The sequence below is a fragment of the Macrobrachium rosenbergii genome, chromosome 1 (genome assembly GCF_040412425.1).
Source record: "Macrobrachium rosenbergii isolate ZJJX-2024 chromosome 1, ASM4041242v1, whole genome shotgun sequence".
NCBI classification, from domain to species: Eukaryota; Metazoa; Arthropoda; class Malacostraca; order Decapoda; family Palaemonidae; genus Macrobrachium; species Macrobrachium rosenbergii.
In genome coordinates this window covers 25110031-25123991 of record NC_089741.1, presented here as the reverse complement: position 1 = coordinate 25123991, position 13961 = coordinate 25110031, and positions in this window count along the sequence as shown.

The following is a 13961-nucleotide window of genomic DNA, read 5'->3' as shown; positions in this document are numbered from 1 at the left end:
TATATATATATATATATATATATATATATATATATATATATATATATATATATATATATATATATATATATATATATATATATATATGTGTATATATATATATATATATACATATATATATATATATATATATATATATATATATATATATATATATATATATATATATATATTTATTTATTTATCTATTCTGTAATCCGCATTTTCCCTAAAGAGGTGTGATCTATAATGTGTTGTGCTTTCATCGTTGTGCATATTAGGACAAGGAATGAGGTTGCATGTCATTCTTCCTCGCCTCCGCGTTCTCAGAAAAGGCGGCTAGGGTATTGTGTGAATGCATGTATATAAGAGCGCGAACATGGTTGAGTGATACTTCCGAAATGTGATTTATGTAAGTGGGAAGTTAATTCAGATTCTGAGGTGTCCTCGAGGCCATGTAGGCATTAGATTTCGGCGACCAGATGGCAAAAATTGAAAGATAAAACTGCCCTCAATCTGACGTCAAGTGGAATAAAACCTCATTCCGAGGTTAGTCGATGTTGACGAGGAATATGATAATATTTACCGTTGGCAGTGGGTCGCCTGACGCCAGGAATGCTTTTGCGTCATGTGCTAATATTAAGATTATGGCGTTCGTCATGAGAGAGAGAGAGAGAGAGAGAGAGAGAGAGAGAGAGAGAGAGAGAGAGAGAGAGAGAGGGAGAGAGAGAGAATTTTTGCTCGTTATAATTCACGGAAATTATATACTTTTTAGATGGCTGAAGTTTCTGTAGGTAGAGAGAGAGAGAGAGAGAGAGAGAATTTTTGCTCGTTATAATTCACGGAAATGATATACTTTTTAGATGGCTGAAGTTTCTGTAGACAGAGAGAGAGAGAGAGAGAAAAAAAAATTTTTTGCTTGTTATAATTCACGGAAATGATATACTTTTTAGATGGCTGAAGTTTCTGTAGGTAGAGAGAGAGAAAATTTTTGCTCGTTATAAATCACGGAAATGATATATTTTTTAGACGGCTGAAGTTTCTGGAGAGAGAGAGACAGAGAGAGAGACAGAGAGAGAGACAGAGAGAGAGAGAGAGAGAGAGAGAGAGAGAGAGGGGGGGGGGGAATTTTTGCTCGTTGTAATTCACGGAAAAGCTATAACTTTTTAGATCCCTGAAGTTTCTGTACCTAATTTCGTATTTCAAGGAAACTGAATTCTTTCAGAAAAATTATTTTCTTTGAAGAAGATTAAGGCAGTTCCAACTTGTTGTTAAAATTCTATTTACCATTTCCAGAATTAATGGCGAAGCATTCAGTTCTTAATACATGCTGCCCTAAAATGGGAGACCGCAGTATCTGCAAAAATACAAAACTGTGAACAGTGGTAGCTACTCCCTTGCCTTACTAATGATTTTGCATATACTGCAAATGGGACCTCCTAAATACTGTTGGAAAGCATTGAAGAATCATTCTGAAACTGCAATAACTCGTGTATTGGTGTTTCACGAGCCCAATAGGTGGCATATCTCAATTTCGAAAATTTTGCAGATACTGCAGTTTTTCCAATTTAGGGCAGCATGCTAAGTAAATGAAAAATGGAAACTCACACTTCTGTCTGTCAGTCTTGTCAGTTAACGTGCTGTCTGTCAGTCTTGTTGGTTAACGTGCTGTCTGTCAGTCTTGTTGGTTAACGTGCTGTCTGTCAGTCTTGTCCGTTAACATGCTGTCTGTCAGTCTTGTCAGTTAACGGGCTGTCTGTCAGTCTTGTCAGTTAACGTGCTGTCTGTCAGTCTTGTCTGTTAACGTGCTGTCTGTCAGTCTTGTTGGTTAACGTGCTGTCTATCAGTTTTTTCGGTTAACGAGCTGTCTGTCAGTCTTGCCAGTTAACGTGCTGTCTATCAGTCTTGTCAGTTGACATGCTGTCAGTCAGTCTTTTCAGTTAAGGGGGGCTGTCGGTCAGTCTTGTCAGTTAAGGGGGCTGTCGGTCAGTCTTGTCAGTTAAGGGGGGGGGGGGGGCTGTCGGTCAGTCTTGTCAGTTAACGTGCTGTCTGTCATTCGTGTCAGTTAAGGTGCTGTCTGCAGTCGAGTTAGTTAACGTGCTGTCTGTCAGTCTTGTCAGTTAATGTGCTGTCTGTCAGTCTTGTCAGTTAACGTGCTGTCTGTCAGTCCTGTCAGTTAACGTGCTGTCTGTCAGTTTTGTCATTTAATGTGCTGTCTGTCAGCCTTGTCAGTTAACGTGCTGTCTGTCAGTCCTGTCAGTTAACGTACCCGCTGTTAAATAGTTTGAAATTCGAACAGATTTTTCATATAGTAAGGCAGACTTTTTTTTTAAAGCCTTCTCATCTTCCCAACAAGAAATCTATCGTGCGGCAATTTCAGAATTTTCCGAGGTATTTTCTTCTCAGGAAATTCAGTATAGGTCAGTACAACCCAATATCAGCTTGACACTTCATAAGAATAGAATTGGAAGCCGATAATAATTATAATAAAACAAGTGAAAAATGAGCCGAAGTTTCTTGGGCGCAATCGAGTTTTCTGCACAGCCGCTACTGCGTAATAATCAAGGCCACCGAAAATAGACCTATCTTTCGGTGGTCTCGGTATAATGCTGCATGAGCAGCGGCCCATGAAACTTTAACCACTGGCCGTTGGTGGCCTAGCCTATATCGTTGCCAGATGCACGATTATGGCTAATTTTAACCTTGAATAAAATCAGAACTACTGAGGGTAGAGGGCTGCAATTTGGTATGTTTGATAATTGGAGGGTGGATGATCAACATCCCAGTTTTCAGCCCTCTAGCCTCAGTGGGTTTTAAGATCTGATGGCGGACAGAAAAAAGTGCGGATGGGCAGACATAGCCGGCACAATAGTTTTCTTGTCAGAAAACTAAAAAGTGTATGGCAGGTATTTTGAGGTATACTTTTTCCAAAGGTATTTGAGTTTAGAATTATATTGGATTGGGATCTTAAAAAAAAAAAAAAACTATTGATGTATTAACAAAAATGGAATGACCATTTGCATTACTATCGATATGCTAAATATATTATTTTATGAGTCCTGGAATATTATTCATATTTTTTGCCCGTGTGGGTTAAGTTAGGTTAATTAACTTTCAAGTAGTTGAAATATTTATTGGGTAATGTTCATTTGTTACATAAACTGAGTGAGGTTATTCAAATTTCGTTAGCAATGGAGTAATTTAACTTGGCATTTTTTAGTTTTCTGTAAAAGAAAACTGTTGTGCCGGCTTTGTCTGTCCGTCCACACTTTTTTCAGTCCGCACTTTTTCTGCCCTACCGCAGATTTAAAAAATTACAGCCCTCTAGCCTCAGCAGTTTTGATTTTATTTAAGGTTAAAGTTAGCCATAAGTGTGCTTCTGGCAACGATATAGGATAGGCCACCACCGGGCTTTGGTCAAAGTTTCATGAGCCGCGGCTCATACAGCTTTATACCGAGACCACCGAAAGATAGATCTATTTTCGGTGGCCTTGATTATAAGTTGTAGCGGTTATACAGAAATCTCGATTGCGCCGATGAAACTTTGCTACATTTTTTACTTGTTAATTAGTGTGCTTGGTCATATTACGAATATTTTCATAATATGCGCATGAATTAATTTTGGTAGTAAGTTATCTGTGCTTATGTCTATACACTTCATGATTACGTTAGCTTATTTCTTTTCATGATTTCATTTTATTTCTCGAATACAAAACTTTGCGAAATGGTATTTGATTAGAAATGTTCTCTGTCAGTTATCATGAAAAAATCGTTTTAATTTAAATGTCAGACTTCAGAAAACAAATAGCATGCGTATCAAAAATACCAATGCCGAAAGCAGTGTTGTTATTTGGCAAGTTGCTGAAAAGGTGGGAAATCTGATTAAGTTTTTACCAGAATTATTAATATACATACGTGGTCATAAGCAGGACAGTTTGATTTTTTTTTTTTTTCATAAATGTCAAAATGAAGACAGAGGATGTCTAAAAGATATTTTTATACAGTTAGCAATGACTGAAAGATTTTCGTCAAAAAGTAAAATGAAAATTAGACATGATCATTCACAGGATTTTCCTCGAAAAAGGAAAAAAACTAAAAGTAGAATTAAGCATGATCATACACAGGATTTTCCTAAAAAAAATTTAAATTAGACATGATCATACACAGGATTTTCCTAAAAATAAATTAAAATTAGACATGATCATACACAGGATTTTCCTCGAAAAAGGAAAAAACTAAAAGTAGAATTAAACATAATCATACACAGGATTTTCCTAAAAAAAATTTAAATTAGACATGATCATACACAGGATTTTCCTAAAAATAAATTAAAATTAGACATGATCATACACAGGATTTTCCTCGAAAAAAGGAAAAAACTAAAAGTAGAATTAAACATAATCATACACAGGATTTTCCTAAAAAAAATTTAAATTAGACATGATCATACACAGGATTTTCCTAAAAATAAATTAAAATTAGACATGATCATACACAGGATTTTTCTCGAAAAAGGAAAAAAGCTAAAAGTAGAATTATACATGATCATACACAGGATTTTCCTAAAAATAAATTTAAATTAGACATGATCATACACAGGATTTTCCTAAAAATAAATTAAAATTAGACATGATCATACACAGGATTTTCCTCGAAAAAGGAAAAAACTAAAAGTAGAATTAAACATAATCATACACAGGATTTTCCTAAAAAAAATTTAAATTAGACATGATCATACACAGGATTTTCCTAAAAATAAATTAAAATTAGACATGATCATACACAGGATTTTTCTCGAAAAAGGAAAAAAAATTAAAGTAGAATTATACATGATCATACACAGGATTTTCCTAAAAATAAATTTAAATTAGACATGATCATACACAGGATTTTCCTAAAAATAAATTAAAATTAGACATGATCATACACAGGATTTTCCTCGAAAAAAGAAAAAACTAAAAGTAGAATTAAACATGATCATACACAGGATTTTCCTTAAAAAAATTTAAATTAGACATGATCATACACAGGATTTTCCTAAAAATAAATTAAAATTAGAAATGATCATACACAGGATTTTCATCGAAAAAGGAAAAAAACTAAAAGTAGAATTAAACATGATCATACACAGGATTTTCCTAAAAAAAAAAAATTTAATTAGACATGATCATACACAGGATTTTCCTAAAAAAAATTAAAATCAGACATGACCATTTTAACTCTTAGTCAAGAAAGAGTAATTTTTTTTTCTATTACATTTGAGCTTTAAAAGGTTAAGATAAATATAGCCGTGAGCACAGCTTATTATTGGCTATGACATTGCCGCAATAAATGTGCAGACTTCAAAAGAAAAGACACTTTAAATTATGAGGGGCAACATTATTTGCAGGGTCTTTACGACCTGCCGTTTCTGGGCATTGCTCTTGGCAAGATGCCCTTCTTTATTAGCGTGTCTCTTCATTAATATGCCGCTGATTATTATTATTGTTATTATTATTATTATTATTATTATTATTATTATTATTATTATTATTATTATTATTATTATTGGTAGAATGTCAGTAAGTGATAGTTGGTGTTGTAATGTGTATTTTCTTCATACATGTCAACTTTTAATTCTTCACTCTCTGATGTTTTCCTATTATTATTATTATTATTATTATTATTATTATTATTCTTATTATTATTATTATTATTATTATTGATAGAAGTATTATTGAGTGATACCTGATTTTTTAATGCATACTTTTTTCATACATGTCAACTTTTTATTCTCCAATCTGTTATGTTTTCCTATTATTATTATTATTATTATTATTATTATTATTATTATTATTATTATTATTATTATTATTATTATTGATAGAAGTCTTATTGAGTGGTAGCTGATGTTGTAATGTATATTTTCTTTGTATATTCTAACTTTTAATTCTTTGTTATCATATGTTTTCCTTTATTATTATTATTATTATTATTATTATTATTATTATTATTATTATTATTATTATTATTATTATTATTATTATTTGCAGTAGTAGTAGTGTTAGTAGTAGTAGTAGTAGCCATAGTAGTAATAGCAGTAGATGATGTTGGTTTATTACATCACAAGGCATTAACCAGTGGGTTTTTATATTATTATTAGCCGAAGCAAAGGAAATAACACTTTATCTTTACATTTGTTAACCTGTAATGCTTTTGCTTTTTAGTTTTCTGTAAAAGAGAACTATTGAGATGGCTACTTGTCTGTTCGTCGGCACTTTTTCGGTCCGCCCTGAGATCTTAAAAACTACTGGGGCTAGAGGGCTGCAAATTGGTACGTTGGTCATCCACCTTCCAATCATCCAACATACAAAATTGCAGCCCTCTAGCCTCAGTAGTTTTGACTTTATTTAAGGTTAAAATTTGCCGTGGTGGTGCGTCTGGCAGCGCTATAGATGCCAACAACACGGGCCATCACAGGGCCATGGCTGAAAGTTTCATGGGCCACGGCTGAGAGTTTCATACAGCGTTATACGCTGTACAGAAAACTCGATTGCACCGAAGAAACTTCGGCACATTTTTTGCTTTTTGTTTTTCGTTCATAAATTTTGGAGCAAATATTTTTTCCTTAGTTCTGTCTTCTTTTATGACTTCTGATACAGTACACATGTAAGTACATAATGTTTATACCATATCTGTCTCCCTCCTCCTATGCAATGGTAATGTAATAATAATAATAATCTATAGTATTGAAATCCGAGTGGATCTTGTTTGTACTCCCCCGGTGACAGTAGGGGAGACATGACACTGCCACCCACCCCATGCAAACCAGTTTGTCTGCCCTAGGTTGGTGCGGGGTAGGTAGGGGAATGGGAGGGTAGGGGAGAATCCATCCTCCTCCTGCAGACCTGTTTTGTCCATCCCGTGTGGGGGCGGGGTAGGCAGGGGATCGGGAGGGTAGGTGGAGACAGCAGCGTCGGGCTCCAGCACGCGTAGCGCGTGCCAACAAGCTCGTAATAATAATAATAATAATAATAATAATAATAATAATAATAATAATAATAATAATAATAATAATAATAATCTTATGATAGCATGAGTAACTAAAATGGTGTAGGTGTAAACCTACATCATTGTGGATTTCTGCATCAGTGATAATAATAATGATGATGGTGATGATATGCTGTTATCATTTTGTTTGCTGGTAATCACCTACATTCCCAATTTTGAGAGTTTTGAAGAATGTCACAAACCGTTTTGAGACCGCCAACCTTTCATGAAATGAGGCCATTTATAATTTTTTTTTCTCCTCTCGAATGAAATCAGGCTTACCTTGTCCGTAGAGATCGTACCTTTTTCTTTAATATCTTAATTTTCTCTCGGTCCCGATCGCTCCGGCCGTAAGTCACTTAGGCCGTAACATCCAAAACAATGTAAGACATTATGTTTATGGTATTTACCATTATTATTTCATGTTTTACGTACATCCCCAAGGGGCTGATACTAAACACGGCGCCCATTTTGCACGTAAACGTGCTTACGGCCTAAATAACTTACGGCCGAAACCAGCCGAATGCTTTTCTCTTAGGCATCTCGCAAACGGCGGCGCTTACGCCTTACTCTCACAGGAAGCATATTCACGATGAATCCCCTTGCGCTCTCTCTCTCTCTCTCTCTCTCTCTCTCTCTCTCTCTCTCTCTCTCTCTCTCTCCGCCACTAGACGAAAACCCGCATTTTCTTGATCTTTTGCGGCAATTTTTGGGATCGCGTTTGCTCCCGACCATTCGGGTTGAATCAGCACTCGCCCCCTAAGTTCGCTGATTCTTGCGTAAACGGTTACGCCGAATAGCGCAGATGTAATGGAATTAGAGTGAAAGTCGTCCCTCTCTTTGGTGTTAATCGCAGTTTATTATCATTTAATACATTGTTGATGAAGGACTTTTGGGCTCATTGTGATTTGGAAGTATGTGCGCATTCCAGAACAACATACTTCCGGGTCCGCTGTTGAATATGATAAAGAGAAAAATAAGAATTTTATTTTTGATATCATTATCAAATTCCACATAACCTGTTGTGGACCTAAAGATTTCAGACGTCACAACCAAGAGCTATGAAATTCTTTGGCAACGACGTTCTATGCCGGAGTACTGCAGTAAGGCGACTTATTCACTGAAGAAAGGGGAGGTTTCCTCTGGGCAAATAGATGCATTTTTAAATTCTTGAGAAAATGGGGAGATATTTGTGAACAAGGAGCCATTCCATAGCTTTTTATTTTTTGCCATTTTGGTCGAAAATTCCGCATGAGTAACTTACACATCGACTCTGATGGCTTCGTAGAGCAACATTTGGAATTATTTCCGGAGTCTGCTGAAACTTTCTGAACTTTGATTTCAGGTTGAGAATACTATCACCCCCACCCCTCTGCCCATCCACTCCTCCCTCCCTCCCTCCCTCCCTCCACTCCCATCGCCCCTCCCCTCTTCAATACCCACTAAGCTGATTAAATTGCCGGAATAGATTCCGATTCTCCATTCAGTTGGTGCAAAACAACCATGATGTCGCTTGCGTCACCGGTTGTAATTGTTTCTGGTGTTGTTTTTCGTCGCGTTGTTCCTCGGACATTCGTGCTGTGTCTAAAGAGAAGGATTTTATCAGAAGCTACGTCCTTGTCTTCATTGTTAAGAGAAGCGAGGCAAATCGATATCTCACTGCCTTATCGCTGTCGTCCAATTACGCCTCAACAAAAACTCGGTAAAAAAAAAAAAAAAAAAAAAAACCGAAAGGCGAACGATTATCTACGTCATTTTAGTAATTGGTAATAGATCCGCGGCAAATTGGTACTTGGCATCTAATTTACGACGCCGCCCAATTTAGCCTCAATACACTCTGTCATCGGAAAGTCAAGGAACTGACAGCCGCGGATAACTTGCTTGATGTGACATCTGATATCCTTGGGATGGGCTTATATATCTCTCTAGATCAAACAGATTCACTGCGGAAAGACCATCGCCTGCCAGCCCCCTCCCCCCCTCCCCCACCCAAAAAAAAAGTCTATACGTAGTATGAAAATGAAAGAAGAGGAAATAATAACATAAATAAGCTATGTTAATGAAGTTCTCATCTTGATCAATAACCAACACGCCATTACGATAAAATAACCCTGTTGAAAATGAGATTCTGTTGATATTTGGGGTCTTTTATAGATAGTGACCCCCCAAGGGTTTTCAGGGGTCGTTATCCAGGGCAAACATTTCTTTGGGGTCATTATCTTTATGATATTTTCAGTCTTTTGTTTATGTCTTTTACGGTAAGCCCAAACGGGCTGGTACTAAACACGCCGCAAAGGTGGATACGTACTGGGTTAAAACCCTTGGGGGTCATTGTCTAGGAAAGATCCGATATTTGATATAACGTTCAATACCATTGTCATTTGGGAAGAGGTTTTGAATTGTTTTAAATGTATATATTTCCGAATCATTAAAAAATGGCTTCTTTATTCAGTACACACAGCGTGTGTGTGTGTGTGTACGAATATGTGTGTGTTTGTACGATTATGTGTGCGTGTGTGTGTGTGTGTATGTCCGAGAGAGAGAGAGAGAGAGAGAGAGAGAGAGAGAGAGAGAGAGAGAGAAGAAAAGTGATCGTGACAAACAGCCAAAAATAAGATTCGTGTAAATTACGGAAACATGTATGTGTCCTAATTTGCGTATGTGTGTCTGAGAGAGAGAGAGAGAGAGAGAGAGAGAGAGAGAGAGAGAGGAAAGAAAAGTGATCGTGACAAACAGCCAAAAGTCAGAGTAGCCATAATTACGGAGATATTACAACGGTCTCTAATAATAATGCAACAACAAAGGATTATAATCTTGTACAAAGTACACATCCGAATCGCTCACAATGAGTACTTGGAAATTATGATAAAATTCAGCTCCTTGGCGGACAGCCAGCAGCGTCGCAAAAATGCCTTCGTGTTCCCTTGTCTAGTAGTTCCATCTGGTGACGTGGAGCCAAATGAAAGACCCTGTGGTGTTAATAGTAAATTATTTCTATTTACTGCCTTCGCTGATGACTCCCTCTTTCGGAATTTAGATTCTGCTGAGTGGGTGCAGTCAGAAGGGGATACCTTTCCCTCTCCGCCTCTCAATTGTTCCTTTTCTTCGAAAATTTCTTTCCTGTTGAATTAATTATTTCTTTTCTGTCGTTACTTTCTGCTTCTCTCTGTCTCTCTCTCTCTGTCTCTCTCTCTCTCTCTCTCTTTCTCTCTCTCTCTCTCTCTCTCTCTCTCTCTCTCTCTCTATATATATATATATATATATATATATATATATATATATATATATATATATATATATATATATATATATATATATATATATGTATATATATACACTGTATATGTATATTTTAAACTGAAGTCGAACAAACTCCTAACCTCAAGTCTCTCTCTCTCTCTCTCTCTCTCTCTCTCTCTCTCTCTCTCTCTCTCTCTCTCTCTCTCTCTCTCTCTTTTCCATCGCCCGTTCGTTTAAAAACAGCACATAGTATAGGCAACCCCAACATGATTTGGTTTGGATCTCCTGATACTAATCTGGATTAAAAACTACAGGTAAACAATTGCACGATTGTGTGTCGTGTAAACTCGTCGTGTATCAACAGAAACTCTGTAGATATTGGACTATAAGCACGACAAGGCCAGTTCTTCAGGGAAGATGGCGTTAGTTGAATCCTTACGCTTGCATATCAGCGACAGCCATCATGTGAAAGGCTTCACAAAAATTGGGTAAAACATGTGATAGGCTTCACAAAAATTGGGTAAAACATGCGATAGGCTTCACAAAAATTGGGTAAAAAATGTAATGGGCTTCACAAAAATTGGCTAAAACATGCGATAGGCTTCACAAAAATTGGGCAAAACGTGTGATAGGCTTCACAAAAGTTGGGTAAAACATGTGATAGGCTTCACAAAAATTGGGAAAAACGTGTGATGTGCTTCACAAAAATTGGGTAAAACGTGTGATAGGCTTCACAAAAATTGGGTAAAACATGTGATAGGCTTCACAAAAATTGGATAAAACATGTGATAGGCTTCAGAAAAATTGGGTAAAACGCGTGATAGGCTTCACAAAAATTGGGTAAAACATGCGATAGGCTTCACAAAAATTGGGAAAAACGTGTGATGTGCTTCACAAAAGTTGGGTAAAACATGTGATAGGCTTCACAAAAATTGGGTAAAACATGTGATAGGCTTCACAAAAATTGGATAAAACATGTGATAGGCTTCAGAAAAATTGGGTAAAACATGTGATAGGCTTCACAAAAATTGGGTAAAACGTGTGATAGGCTTCACAAAAATTGGGTAAAACATGTGATAGGCTTCACAAAAATTGGGTAAAACATGTGATAGGCTTCACAAACATTGGGTAAAACATGTGATAGGCTCCTCAAAAATTGGGTAAAGATATTATTATCCGTTCTGAGACGACGTTTAGAATTTCGTGTGTAATAAGAAACCAACTCGATTCCTCTTCACTTTCTGTTAAGGTATAATAAGATTTCACTTTGATTTTAATGGGTTAAGTTGTTAGCAGCGTTCTTGGGCTCGTAATGGCGTGGAAGTGTATCTTCATTACTCAAAGGAATTCTTGGCCACATTCTCTCTCTCTCTCTCTCTCTCTCTCTCTCTCTCTATATATATATATATATATATATATATATATATATATATATATATATATATATATAAATATATATATATAAATATATATATATATATATATATATATATATATATTTATATATACATATATATATTATAAAATATATATATATATATATACATATATATATTATAAATATATATTTATATATATATACATATATAATTATAACAACACAGCAGGCACCATCTTATTCTAAACTATGATTTCAGAATCAAGGAAACACTGACCGACCACGATTCAGCTCTCCTGCCAGCCTCGGTTTCCTCACAAGAAAGAGAGAGAGAGAGAGAGAGAGATTAAAACAATGACCAACAGCCGAAAGAACAGTATGACCACGGAAGAGAGAGAGAGGGAGAGAGAGAGAGACTAAAACAATGACCAACAGCCGAAAGAACAAAACGACCACGGAAGAGAGAGAGAGAGAGAGAGAGAGAGAGAGAGAGAGAGAAGGGGGATCATCCAACACTCGGATGATAAGTGATGGGGCAGACGCGGTCGCGACAGCCATGTTTATTTGAGAATTGGTCTTGATATCTCCCAGAGCGTCGAAAGTGCCTCCGAAGGAATCTGACAGCGCGCAGACAATTGGAGAGAGGAATCTCGGAGAGGAATTCAGTCCTTTGCCCCAGAGTGACTCGACGCGAGGTCGAAATTGGATCGAAGCGGCGGCGACGGGGAAGCTATGAAAGGTGATAGAAAAAGGTGTGTGTTTGTGGTGGATCTGAAATAGAGAAGGGCGGATGAAAGATGATAAGAGTTCGAATCTAGTTTTTTTTTTTTAGGTTTTGGATGAATTTCAGCTTACGTCCTGACTAGAAAAAACTATTGTAGGTTTTATTTTTGGGGAAAAGCTACAACACAAGGGGACTGAAGGATTTTGGTTAGTTGTGGAGGTTTCAAAAATCCTTTAACTTTACGTATACGTTTTGGGAAAAGCTACATGCAAGGGGACTGGGTGATATTGGTCAATTTTTGAGCTTTGAAAGACACTTCAGCTCTACGTATAACATTTCTAGTTTTCTGTAAAAGAAAACTTGTGCCAGCTTTGTCTGTCCGTCCGCACTTTTTTCTGTCCGCCCTCAGATATTAAAAACTACTGAGGCTAGTGGGCTACAAATTGACAAGTTGATCGTCCACCCTCCAATCATCAAGTTAGCCATAATCTTGCTCCTAGCAACGATATAGGACAGGCCACCACCGGGCAGTGGTTAAAGTTTCATGGGCCGCGGCTCATACAGCCTTTTTACTGAGACCACGGAAAGACAGATCTATTTTCGGTGGCCTTGATTGTGGCTGTACAGAAAACTCGATTGCGCTGAAGCAACTTCGGCGCATATTTTACTTTTTTTTTTCGTCACAGCACTTAGTAGATACACATCAGAAACGAACACCAACATCAAAACACATATATGCATACACAAAAAACGAACGATAATATTAGAAACTTCTATTGAGAAGCAGCTACGTGAGTTCCACATGATTTGCGTCCATTTTATTAATAGATCGTTACTTCTGAGAGCAGAAGTGTATTAGCCGCTGGGTAAATAGGAGAGGTATTTTTGTTCGCCACCAAAATACGAGAATCATTATTCAGACTTGAGTGTGGCAGGTCCTGGCGTACAGAGACACATGGATTCGTCTTTGAAGTTTGTGAAGAATAGCTGCTTTTTAGGGGCGTTTACTTATCGAGTTTAGAAATTGGTGTGAAAATAGGTAGTGTTATGGGAAAGGAACCAGTAGGGTGACCTGTTAAAGTGCAGTATGATTCAAAAAGGTTAATTTTTAAAGTATATAAAATTTTATTTTACTAATAGGAAGACTCTCTCTCTCTCTCTCTCTCTCTCTCTCTCTCTCTCTCTCTCTCTCTCTCTCTCTCTCGTGAAAAATTAATATAATTGGTGTCTTGGGAAAGAGAGCTATTAAAATGAAGTCGAATAAAATCTCTCTCTCTCTCTCTCTCTCTCTCTCTCTCTCTCTCTCTCTCTCTCTGTTGTAAAGTCAATGTAACTGGTGTCTTGGGAGAGAGAGCTATTACTGTGAAATGAAGTCGAATAAACTTCTAACCTCTCTCTCTCTCTCTCTCTCTCTCTCTCTCTCTCTCTCTCTCTCTCTCTCATGTAAAGTCAATGTAACTGGTGTCTTGGGAGAGAGAGCCATTACTGTATAATGAAGTCGAATAAACTCTCTAACCTCTCTCTCTCTCTCTCTCTCTCTCTCTCTCTCTCTCTCTCTCTCTCTGGATGCCGGAGGGGACTGTTATACTTGGCCAATAATGCACCCCAGCA